The sequence below is a fragment of the Nannospalax galili genome, unplaced genomic scaffold (genome assembly GCF_000622305.1).
Source record: "Nannospalax galili isolate Female #2095 unplaced genomic scaffold, S.galili_v1.0 scaffold18, whole genome shotgun sequence".
NCBI classification, from domain to species: Eukaryota; Metazoa; Chordata; class Mammalia; order Rodentia; family Spalacidae; genus Nannospalax; species Nannospalax galili.
This window is the reverse complement of record NW_008346548.1, coordinates 7,559,336-7,572,336: the sequence shown is the minus strand read 5'-3', so window position 1 is coordinate 7,572,336 and position 13,001 is coordinate 7,559,336. Positions and strand designations below refer to the sequence as shown.

Here is a 13,001-nt window from a genome sequence, read left to right as displayed (position 1 = left end):
ATAAGAGAATACTTAAAGTACTTTAAGGTCTTGTGAGATCTAACCAAAACTTTAAAAAATTTTTTTTCCAAAAGGGCTTTTTCTCTGTAAAAAACTTCTTTTTTTTTTTTTTTTTTTTTTTTCTTTTTTTTTGGCAAGTTGACTTCATTCTTCAATCATTATCATTTTTAGTATTTCATTTTCTTGACTAGATATTAAGCTTTTGTAATTATTTCTCAGTAGTCCTACCATTTCAGAAGTAAAAAGAGTTTGGGGATTCTTCCTGGTACATGGAACTCTGTAACCCAGATGGCCTCTTACCTTGCTATATACTAGACTAGATGTAGTGTAGAGCTGCACTGCCCCACTCCTGCCTTTCCAGATCAGTTGTGTGCCGACAGGGGCAGCAAGTACCTCACACAGAAACCAGGGACAAAGCACCACAGAAAGCTGTTGAGCCAAAAAGTTAATTTGTTTTGTTTCTTTTGAAAGTTCAGGCAAATTTCAAAGGATGGAGGCTTAGGTTTTCCCAGCCTACCAAACATTCTGTGATCTGCAGCTGACAGGGTGACCTTGGCTGTATCTCTTCCTGTTTCTGGGTGTTGGTTTCCTCAGTGAACTGATAAGAATGCACCCTTAGATTTAATAAATAATAAAAGTTTGTGGTTTAGGTAAATGATCGAGAAGGAGATAGGTTCTTGTGATTTTCCTTCTTAGAACAGATGAAACCATCCCGTTAGAACAAGAACGAGTCAGACAGCCAGTACCAAGATGACCAAGCTTTCCCTTGGTCTGATGATTCTTGCAGGTGACTAGGATATGAACTCTTCATGGTAAATCTGCCCAGAAAGAGAGAGTAAAAGAGAACTATCCACTTTCCCATCAGCTGTGCATATAAGTACAATCTCTTGTTGGAGTCAGAGCTTTCCCTTTGGAGAGGAGGATAAAAGGTTTCAGATTCGAGGGGGGTTAAAAATGGATATTGAATCTTAAGGCTCAGCACTGAGGGGAAAATCATTTATATGTAAATCAGTTCTATTTCTTTGGGTTTGTGATTATTAAACTCCCTTAGCACCATGCTTCACATGCATTTAACATAACAAAAAATCAAAATTTTATCTCATTTTCAAAAATCAGACTGTAGACCCTCTGAAGAAATTATTTAGATTTTAGTGCATAGGCAAGTGTTAGAAAGTTGTAATGGAGATGCAGTTCCTTGTAAATGGCTTTCCTTGTTATTTGAAAGGAGAAAACTCCCTTTGCTGAGTATTCTGAGCTTTTATGTATCATCCCATTCAAAAACTCTTTGAACCCCACTTGTTCAGTCTGCAATTCAACTCCCTCTCCAAGTGCCTTGGAGGACTCAGAACAGCATGCCTTAATCAAAGGAAGTTTTTCCAGTTCTTGGACATGATGGGAGAGGGCGGAAATACCAGTTTGTTTAAAGCAAGAAGACTGAGTGTCTACTCAGTCATGTTTAGAACAGTGGTTACCATCAAGACCGTCTCACCCTGCAACACCGAATGCCCAAGAGCAAGCCCACAGTCCTCTTAAATTCTGTTGCTTTTGTGCAAGTAAGGCACCTGTTGTCTGCTCTACCATAGATCCGTGTAATCCGAGGACCATTCATGAAAAGCTGCTAAACAGAACTTTGCACAGGACAAACAAGCAGAATCGCGTTGGGTTCAAGTCCCACTCTAGGGCGTAGACTGCAGGCTTCATGGGCTTTCTCTGCCTGTAGTCTTTATAAACATCATATTGTCTCTTAAGATCCAGGGTCCATGGAGATCTTCCCGTATACCAGGACTCTGGGTTTTGTCAGTTTGGGGAAAGCAGGGTCTTCCTCTGCTATCAAGTCCATGTGAATAGTCCAAATGTCTTCCCTTTATGCATATAGTTAAAATAGTCAAACTTCAGGAAACAATTTCAACAAATTTCTGTTGACTGTGTGGTTGTGAAAATGTATTTGTATTTAGTATGCTTCCACATTTCATTTAACTTGTTTTTGTAATTCCTGATTTTTTGTTACTATTAATAAATAAAAATAAAATAAAAGTTTCATTGGTTTCATTACCCTCAAGTAATACCAAATAAAATTTACAACATAAAAGGAAGTTTGAGTTTCTCTGAGCCTTTGTGGGGTTGATATAGATACATGATTATTCCCATCTATTTACCCATAAGGACTGGCCAACCTTTCCACAGTAACAGTCGTTTATTCTCAGCAGTTTCATTAGTTGTTAGTTTCTACAGTAACTGCTGACCAAAGCTGACAGCAACAAAAACATATGCTTTTATAAATCTGTAAGATGGGGCTGGAAGGATGGCTCAGTTGTTAAGAACACTGACTGTTCTTACAGAAGCCTGGGTTCAAATCCCAGCACCCACATGGCAGCTAACAGCTATCCATTAACTCTACTTCCAGGGGATCCGATAGCCTTGTCTGTCCTCCATGGGCGTTGCACAACATGGATGCACTTACCTATATGCAGTCATGACACACATACACATAAAATAAAAATAATAAATATAAAAAATCTGCAAGACACTCAAGGATTACAATTCTATAATGAAACTTGTTTACACGGAGACAGGATCCATCATTCTTTCTAAGCAAGTGCCAGTTGGCTATCTCGGCTAAAGAGATAGTATTTTTTTAAAAAGCAGATTTTCCTGTAAGATGACTGTATGTAATCCAGTAAAGGAAGAGAGTTAGTATAAGAAAGAGTGGACTCTATTTTAAAGAGACAGAGAATAAGAGCTTGAAAATTCACAACAGCAGTGATAAAATATCTGAGAAGTCCTAAGAACAAGATGCAACACACTGAAAAGCCAAGCTGAACACAGCCACAGAAGTTTAACTTCCCAGCAGAAGGAAGGGAGGCAGAGCCCCAGTAAAAAGGTAAGCCAGGGCTAGAGAGCAGGTTTAGTGGTTAAGAGCACTGGCTTATCTTCCAGAGGACCCAAGTTCAGTTCCCAGCACCCCCATGGCAACTGACAACCATCTGGAACTCCAGTTCCAGGGGATCCAATGCCCTCTTCTGGGTTCCATGGGCATTGTTCAACATGAGTGCACTTACATACATGCAGGCAAAACACTCATACAGAAAAATAAAAATAAATTAAATTTTAAAAGGTGATCCAACCCAACCTGGGTTCCATAGTGAGCTTCAGGCTAGCTAGGGCTACAAGAAGACTGTGTCTCAAAAAAAAATATATATATATATATACACATACACACACACGCACACGCACATGCATGTGCACGCACACAGAGGGGACAGCCATAAGTCGGGAGTCTCAAAATACCATAACATTAGGTTGAGAGACAAGACCTGGGAAACAGTTGTGGAGAGCAGCAGGGCCAGATGCTGATAAGCTGTAAAGTGCAGATTGTAGGAGGCTCAATTCTGACAGTGAAGTACAAAACTCTACCCTCAGTGGCCAGGAGCAGATGTCATCAACTGAGAGTAACACTGAGGTTTGCTAGCCCCAAACCTGAAGTTAGGGGGTAGACCAACCTCTGGGGCCACCTATCCACTATTCACTGCTGTAGAGCTCAAGAACACTGAAGTGCATCCCTCCAGCAGGAAGTCTTTGAAATATGACACTCATACAGAAAAATAAAAATAAATTAAATTTTAAAAGGTGATCCAACCAGTTCTGGTGAAAGAGACAAGTCCTGCCCTCAAGACAGGCCACAGCCCCCATGAGCCTCAAATCCAGTAGTAGGTGTTGGTGAGAGATTCCTCTGGCAGACAGGTAAGTGAAGAGGAATCCCATCAATTTTCTCACTATATGATCTGGGAGGCAGTGGCCAGGTGCTGTCTGTTTGTTTGTTTGTTTGTTTGGTTGGTTGGTTGGTTGGTTGGTTGGTTGGTTGGTTAGTTTGGTTTTGTTTGGGGTTTTCTTGGGGGGGGGGGGGTTGAGATGGTCTCTCTGTAGCCCCAGCTAGCCTGGAACTCACTATATAGACCAGGCTGGCCTTGAACTCACAGATAATCTGCCTGCCTCTGCCTCCTGGATGCTGGGATTAAAGGCACGCACCACAACACCCAGCAGCCAGGTGCCATCTTGAGAGAGATCTTGTTTAGGATCTCACTGAAGAAATTTCAGCATATAGCATAGATCAGGATGGGAGCCTGCTATCATAGAAACTTCTTTAAAAATACACATGGAACAGCTGGGTGTGATGGCATGCCTTTAATCCCAGCACTCAGAAGGCAAAGGGCAGAAGCAGCTGGATCTCTGTGAGATCCAGGCCAACCTGGGCTCCATAGTGAGCTTCAGGCTAGCTAGGGCTACAAGAAGACTGTGTCTCAAAAAAAAATATATATATATATATACACATACACACACACGCACACGCACATGCATGTGCACGCACACAGAGGGGACAGCCATAAGTCGGGAGTCTCAAAATACCATAACATTAGGTTGAGAGACAAGACCTGGGAAACAGTTGTGGAGAGCAGCAGGGCCAGATGCTGATAAGCTGTAAAGTGCAGATTGTAGGAGGCTCAATTCTGACAGTGAAGTACAAAACTCTACCCTCAGTGGCCAGGAGCAGATGTCATCAACTGAGAGTAACACTGAGGTTTGCTAGCCCCAACCCTGAAGTTAGGGGGTAGACCAACCTCTGGGGCCACCTATCCACTATTCACTGCTGTAGAGCTCAAGAACACTGAAGTGCATCCCTCCAGCAGGAAGTCTTTGAAATATGAAAAGGGGCTGGAGAGATGGCTCAGCAGTTAAGAGCACTGGCTGCTCTTGCAAAGGACCTGGGTTCGATTCCCAGCACCCACATGGCAGCTAACAATCATCCGTAACTCCAGTTCCAGGAGATCTGACACCTTCCTTCTGGCATTGCACAACACATTTGCAATTACACACATGCAGTCAATAAACTCATAGAATAAAAATAATAAAATTTAAAAATAATAGAAGAGTTTCAGTCCCATATTGAATTTGAGTTGGAAAAGGCAACTCCAGTCTCAAAATGGAGGTAAAACCGCCAGCTGGTTGCCCCTAACCTGACTCTGGCCATCGCTGCCGGGAGGAGGAGGACCATTACCCAAAGGAACCAGAGTAGTTGAGAAAGCTGTTTATTGGTGGTCTAAGCTTTGAAACTACAGGTGATAGTTTAAGAGAACACTGAGAAATGGGGCACACTTGCAGACTGTGTGGAAATGTGAGACCCCCAAACAAAACATTCTAGGAGCTTTGGTTCTGTGACTTACTCTTGTGTTACAGAGGTAGCAACGTGTGCTCCATCACACAAGGTTGATGAGTGTGTAGTGAAACCAAAATAAGCTGTCTCTAGAGAGGATTCTGTAAAGCCTGGTGACCATTTAACAGCGAAGAAAATTTTTGTTGGTGGTATTAAAGAAGATAAGGAAAAATACAATTTGAGAAACTACTTGGAAATACAGAAAGATCAAAACCACTGAAGTTATGAAAGACAGGCAGAGTGGAAAAAAGAGAGGATTTGCTTTTGTAACTTTCGTTGAGCATGATACAGTTGATAAAATCATTCAGAAATACCACACTGTTAATGGGCATAACTGTGAAGTGAAAAATGCCGGTTCTAAACAAGAGATGCAGTATGCTGGATCACAAAGAGGCCAAGGTGATGGGTCTGGCAACTTTATGAGCCGTGGAGGAAACTTTGGAGGTGGTGGAGATATATCGCCCTATAAATTGTGGTAGCAGTACCAGGAATAAAAACTTAAGGAATTTAAAAAATAAATAAATGTTAATATTAATAATAAAATATGAAAGGCAGTCCTTTGCCTGTACAGACTTTGGTACTATAATTGCTTACCACGTTCCCAACATACGTTAGCCACTAGAGCATTAGCCACTCTGACAAATATGATCTGAGGAGTGTCAAGAGGGTGGGAGAACCCAACCCACCCAGTTGACAGCTTGCAAAGCTAAGTGTGGCCAGCAGAGGCCCCTGGCAGGGAAAGAAGAGAACCTGCTATGATGAAGACAGCTCTGGCAGACATTGGACACTTGTCCAATATGGGCTCAACAACAGCACGAATCATAGGAAAAACATTCAGCTGACATCCTCCCCATCCCATGCATATAAATGACAGTCTCCAAGTTTTGAGGACCCAGAAAAGAGCTGCTCCAACGCCTCAACCTCACTTAAAAAACAAAACACTTAGGGCTAGAGAGATGGCTCAGCGGTTAAGAACACTGGCTATTCTTGCAGAAGACCTGGATTCAAATCCCAGCACCCACATGGCAGCTAACAACTGTCCATAACTCCAGTCCCAGGGGATCCAACAGCCTCTTGTGTCCTCCACTGGGCATTGCACAACATGGGTACACTTACCTACATGCAGGCAATGCATGCATACACATAAAATAAAAATAAAATAAAATAAAAAACACTTCTAGCAGTGTTTTTACAACTATATATATTCCATATATTCTTTTTAAAATTTTTTATTATTTTAATTTTATGTGTATGAGTGTTTTGCCTGAATGTATACAAGTGTACCCACATCATGCAGTGTCTGCAGAGGTCAGAAAAGAGTTTCAGATCCCCTAGAACTGGAGTTACAGATGGTTGTTAACCACCATATGGGTGCTAGGACCTGAACCTGGGTCCTTTTAAGAGCAACCAGTGTTCTTAACCACTGAACCATCTCTCCAGCCCCAACTTCCAATATATTCTAAGTTTTGTTTTAAATTACCTTTCATAGGTCCAATTTTGTTCCAGCAGGTTTTTTTTTTCATTATCAGACACTATTTTTCTTACCCTTTTTCCTTTTTTTAAAAAAACGTTTTATTTATTATTTTTATTTTATGTGAGTTAGTGTATTGCCTGCCTGTGTAATAGTGCACTCATATTGTGAAATGCCCAAGGAGGTCAGAAGAGGGCGTTGGATCCCCTGGAACTGGAGTTATGGATGGTTGTTAGCCATCATGTGGATGCTGGGATATGGGCGTGCGGGATCTCAGGGCCCCAGCTGCTGGGTGTGGTCTCCTACACGTCGCTGGAGTGTAGCGGTCCTGCCGCTGCGTCTGCTGTTCGGGCCCCTTGCTCTCTGCTGCTGGGCTACTCGGGTTTCATGCACCACGTTGCCGTGGGTCTCTGCTACCGGAGGGCGGCTCTAAGACTGCTGTCAGCTGCCCGGTCGGTTCTGTTTCAATTTCCACCTTGGATTCTCTAAGTTTGAGACCTGTTGGCCACCAGGTCACGAGGGGAGGTGAGCGAAACGGCCGAAAGCAGGGTCTTCATGAGTCGATGATGGAAGGATAGTCCCCCCTCCAGACTGGATCACAGGATTTAGTGTCACAGCTTCAGACAAGTGACAGCTCAGATCTCAGTGATTCAGCTCCAGCTCCAGCTTTATTGGGGTAAAACTAGGACTATAATTCAGCTCCAGCTCCAGCTTTATTGGGGTAAAACTAGGACTATTTATAGTGTGGAGACAGTAGAAGAAGTCTTAGCTGATAGGTACTTTTAAGATGCCTTATTTACATAGGGCGGTGGGCTTCTATCAGGCTATCATATCAGACAACTGCCTGATTAAAACCTGGTAGCTCCTGTGCCTGAGGGCATGTATCTTGTGACAGGCACTTCAAAAGTAAGTCAGAGAGGAGAGCAGAAGACACCCGGCTGAGAAGGTGAATCTCCCCATTCACGCCGAGCCAGCTTGTGGCTATCCGGACATGGGGAGACTGCTACCCTAAACAGCAGGGGTCCCCAACACTGGGAATTGAATATGGGTCTTCTGTAAGAGAAGCCAGTGCTCTTAACCACTAAGCCATCCCTCCAACCCACTTTTTTCATTCTTTTATAAAATATTTTTATTGATTCTTAGGGCTAGAGAAATGGCTCAGAGGTTAAGAGCACTGACTGTTTTTGCAGAGAACCCAGATTCGATTCCCAGCACCCACATGGCAACAAACAACCATCTGTAACTCCAGTTCCAGGGGATCCAACACCCTCTTCTGATGGGCATTGCATGACATGGGTGCACTTACATACATGCAGGCAATATACTCATATATATAAAATAAAAATAATTTTTTAAAAATTTTTATTGTCTCTGAAAACATAGTTTATTTTTATCATGCAGGGTGAGAGAACCATCTCCATCCATACCTTATGATTCACTCCCAACTTTATGTCCTCTATTTCTATTTTTTAAGGCTTGTTGAGCCTACTTTGTGTCTCCAAATGCTCTTGTGTGTGGTTCCAGCCCCTTGGAACCTGGTCAGCCTACCCAGCATCACACCCTTAAAACTGACCCCCTATCCCAGCAGTTATCAATTGCTAATAGTTCCTCAGCTATGGTTGGGGCTTTGGAATTTCTTGCCCACTTCCTCCACCGCCAACCCATGCTGTAATTTTGTCTGCCTTAAGCTTCTGCATGGTGTCACAGTTGCTGTGAGTTATATGTGCAATACCACTACTGTCTGGAAAACTCTGTTCCCCTGTAGTCATCCACCACCTCTGGTCTTTTTGCTACCTCTTCCACAAAGATCCCTAAGCCTTGGTGGATCTTGGAAAGAGTGTGATATAGGTGTCCCGTTTAGGGCCTAGCACTACACAATCTCTTATTCTCTGCACATTAACCCGTTGTTGGTGTCTCTGTGTTAATTGTATCTGTTGTAGGAAGAAACTTCTCTGGTGAGAGTTGAGAGAAGCACTGTTCTATAGGTATAAAAATAATTCATTAGGAGTCAGCTTAATATTGTGTCCATTTAGCAGAATAATAATAATAGGTTCTCCCCTATGGCCTGTGACCTGTGTAGCCACAGGTTCTTGGCCCCAATAACAGCACCAGGTATGGGCTCCATCTTATAAAGTGGCCCTTAAATTCGATCAGAAAGTGGTTGATTACTCCCTTAACATTCATGGCATTATTGTACCAGGGAGAATATCTTGCTAAGCCAGTTATTATTGTAGCTTACAGAATTCACAGCTTGGCTGGGTTGATGAATACTTTTCTCTTCCAGTAGTATACTACTGGAAAGTAGCTGAAAGTAGCACTTTCTAGCACTATGAAAGCTAACCAGTGGAAATGACGCTTGAAGTCAGTACCAGCTTGGTTTCTCCAAGTTGGTCCTACAACTCATGTAATGTTTTCAACAATAAAGTCTTACTGTCACGTTCTGGTGGGTAGTCAAGAACAATAGCAATAGCCAGTATTGTTTGGGACCCTCCTGGTCAACAACTTGAAAAAACAGAGTCCATTCCTAGCACCGGGCTTTTTATTTGTTAGTCTGTGGTGTCTGATAGGGGCATTGTCCCCATTAGAGGATAAATTCATTTAAATTCTTTTAGATTGCATGCATTTATATCTTAAGAAGTTTCTATTATGGTAGTTTTTCATGTGGCTTTTTCAAAAGATCTTTAGTGCTGTTTAATCCCGCCCCATACTCCCTCTTCTACCCTTCCCTTCCCACCCCATTTAACCCTTTCTATTCCATTATTCCCTTTCCCCTTTATATCACTGCATTCTATCTCCCCTCTCATGAAAATTTTCCCGTTCCCAGCATGGCCCCTTACTAGTTTTTTTGACAACAATGGATTTTTCTAATTGAAACATGCATATCAAAATTCAAAGCTAGCATCCACTTATGAGAGAGAACATGAGATGTTTGTCTTTCTGGATTTGGGTTACCTCACTCAGGATGATTGTTTCTAATTCCATCTCCCAAAAGCTCAGCATTTCCACCTTTTCCCCCTCTCTACTACACACTTAATAGTACTTTGAATTTATTTAAATATGTTTTCACTTTATTCCCCCTTTTACAGTTATCTAATTTTGCTTTCAAACTTTCTCATTATTAGGAATTTTTGGTTTTTCTTTTAGTTCTTTTGAGTTGTGTAGCCTTTTATTAGCAACTAAAATAGCAGGTATCTGTTATACAACATGGGTAGTAATTGTCTATAACTGGATATTTATTATATTATAATACAGATTATTTATAAATGCAATTTTTTATTAAAAAGCTTCCATCTTTTTTTCTGTATACAATTTACAAAACTATTCTGAAAGCAGAATACATGTGCACAAATCTGCAAAGAGTGCAAATTTAAGATATGGTAAATGCTTTACAAGTTACTTTCAAAAACTGTCTGCCCTAACTGGACCTTTACATCTTTTTAAAAGCAAAATATTAAATATTTCTTCCACTGTTCCAAACTATAAACCATTTTAATGAGTTGAACTTAAGGAGGGCTACACCTACTAGGAAAGAAGAGAATCTATTAGTCTGAGGTTTCGGAATCCCCAAACCAGAACCAAGATCTTGCTGGAGGCTAGGCTGGGACCCTGGACAGAGTATGAGTCTGCGCAAGTGGCACCCCTGTGGATTCAGAGCTTCAGTGAACTGTGAGTACCTCAGCTGCATAACTCACTGAACTGTATTGCCAATTTCTAGACATGATTTCACTGTCTCAACTGGACATAGAGCCAGAGGCAGGCGGATCTCTGTGAGTTCAAGGCCAGCCTGGTCTACACAGTGAGCTCCAGGACAGCTGGGGCTATACGGAGACCCTGCCTCAAAAAGACCAAAAAAAAAAAAAAAATCAAAAAAGGAAAGCTCATATTCACCCTGTTCTCACTACTCTTCAATGTCCTGATTAAATCTTAGCTAGAGTAAGACAAGAAAAGAAATACATAGAATCAATCCAACAAAAAGCTGGTCTTTGAAAAGATAAAAAGACACAAACTCATAGCAGAACTAACCAAAAGAAAAAGGACTCAAATTGATAGAGATGAAAAGGGGAATGTTATGAAAGATTGCAATGAAGTCCATATCATTAGAGAATATTTTTGCAAACTTATATCCCAAAAAGAAGGAATAAAAGGGATACAAACAGGAAATGAAGAAGTCTAAGTATCCTTATTTGCAGAGATGTTATCCTAGGTATTAAAGACTCCAGCAGAAACCTCTCTGACCTGATACACATTTTCATTAAAGTAGCTAACCACAAAATCAACATACAAAACCTGGGTAGTCTTTCTATATACCTATAATGAACTTTCTGGAAAAGAAATCAGAAAAAAAAATCACATCCCAATAGCTTAAGAACGCAAAAGTTAAATAATAGGGAGAAGGGCTGTGAGATGTTGTCTTCTGGGAATGGCACAATCATTGTCATCATGAACCCATAGCACCTATAGTTGCCTGCAGTGAGCTTGCACAGACTGGGAAAATCAGTCAAGGATGAGAGGGGGACTCATACACGGGTCCCTACCCTTCCCTGGTGAGCTAGTGTCTCAAGGGAATAAGGTAGAGCATGATAAAGTAGCACACTCTTCTGGCCTCTGTGTGCATACATAGGAGCACATGCACATACACTACACACACACACACACACACACACACACACACACACACAAATACCAAAGAATAATACCAAGGAGCTGAAAGACCTCTGCAATGAAAACTTTCAAACACTGAAGGAATGGAAGAAGAAATTGAAGAAGACACTACAAGATGGAAAGACCTCCAATGTTCATGGACAGGCTGAATTAATATTGTGAAAATGGCTATATTAAAGCAATCTACAAATTCAACACAATCTCCACTACATTTCCAGTAACATTTTCACAGAACTAAAAAAAAAATCCTAAGATTCATACAAAAGCACAAAAGGCCCTGAATAGCTAAAGCAATCCCAAACAAAAAGAGTAACACTAGAGATATCCAAATACATCATCTCAAATCATATTACAGAGGCATAGTAACAAAAACTGTATGGTACTGGCCCCAAAACAGACATACAGACAAATTGAATAGGATAGAGGATCCAAAAGTAAACTCAAACAGCCACAGCCACCTAATTTTTTTAAAAAGCTGTCAGAAAACATTCATTGAAAGAAAAGCCTCTTAAACAAATGGTCCTGGGAAAACTGGACATCAACCTACAGAAGAATGAAACTAAATCCATGTCTCTTACCCTGTATAAGAATTCATTCAAAACATATCAAAGACCCCAGTGTAAGACCTAAATCTTTGAAATTACCAGAGGAAAACAGACAAAATGCTTCAAAACAGGTAAACTTTCTGAAAAGGATTCCAATAGCACAGGAAATAATCCTAAGAATTGACACATGAGATTACATGAGATGAAAAAGCTCTTCACAGCAAACGAAACAACCACTGCAGTGAAAAGACAGCCTACACAGTGGGGAAAAAGCCTACCAATTACACATCAGAAAGGGGATTAATACCTAGATTTACGAAGAAATACAAAATTTAAACACCAAAACCCCAACATTAATAATAGGCTAATGAGCTGAGTAGACAGTTCTCAAAAGAAATACAAATGGCCAATAAATATTTATAGTCTTTAACATCCTTAACTATCAAGGGAATGCAATTTAAAAATTATTTGAGATTCCATTCCACCCCAGTCACAATAGCTATTGTGAAGAAAATTACATTAAACACTGACAAGGATGCTTATCTACTGCTGGTGGATGTGTAAACTGATATAGTCACTTTATAAGTCAATGTTGAGGTTCCTCAATAAAACAAAAAAACTAGAATTGCAATACTGCCCAGCTCTACTACACCTGGATGTATACCAAAGTATTCAAAGTCAGCAGCCCACAAAGATGTATGCACATCCATGCTAACTGGTGCACTGCTCACAAGAGCTAATAAATAGAACCAACACAGATGCCTATCAATAAATGAATGGATAAATAAAATGTGGTACATATACACAATGGAACTTCTTTCAGCTGCAAAGAAAAGTGAAATAATGACATTTGCAAGAAAAGAGATGGAACTGGAGGTTATGATTTTGTTTTTGTTTTTGTTTTGCTCTGTCTCCCAAATGCTGGGATTAAAGGCATGCACCACCATGCCTGGCTCAGGAACTGGAGATTATGTTAAGTGAAATAAGTCAGACTCAGAAAGACAAATGCTGCATGTTCTTTTCTCATATGCAATATCTAGATTTAAAGTGTGTGTGTGTGTGTTTGTGTGTTGGAAGTAGAAGGTGACCATGAGGGAGAAAGAAATCCTAAAGG

General features: G+C 40.8%; 1 protein-coding gene and 1 pseudogene across 1 annotated transcript in view; both read left to right on the top strand.

Moving 5' to 3' along the window:
• Fstl1 (follistatin like 1) overlaps positions 1-2,040 on the top strand; it is a gene marked incomplete in the record, with an annotated part of 58,359 nt that extends 56,319 nt beyond the window's left edge. Inside the window, 1 exon segment of the mRNA XM_008842906.3 lies at positions 113-2,040.
• Positions 2,041-4,978: 2,938 nt separating this feature from the next.
• On the top strand, positions 4,979-5,688 carry LOC108491310 (annotated as a pseudogene).
• Positions 5,689-13,001: the final 7,313 nt, after the last annotated feature.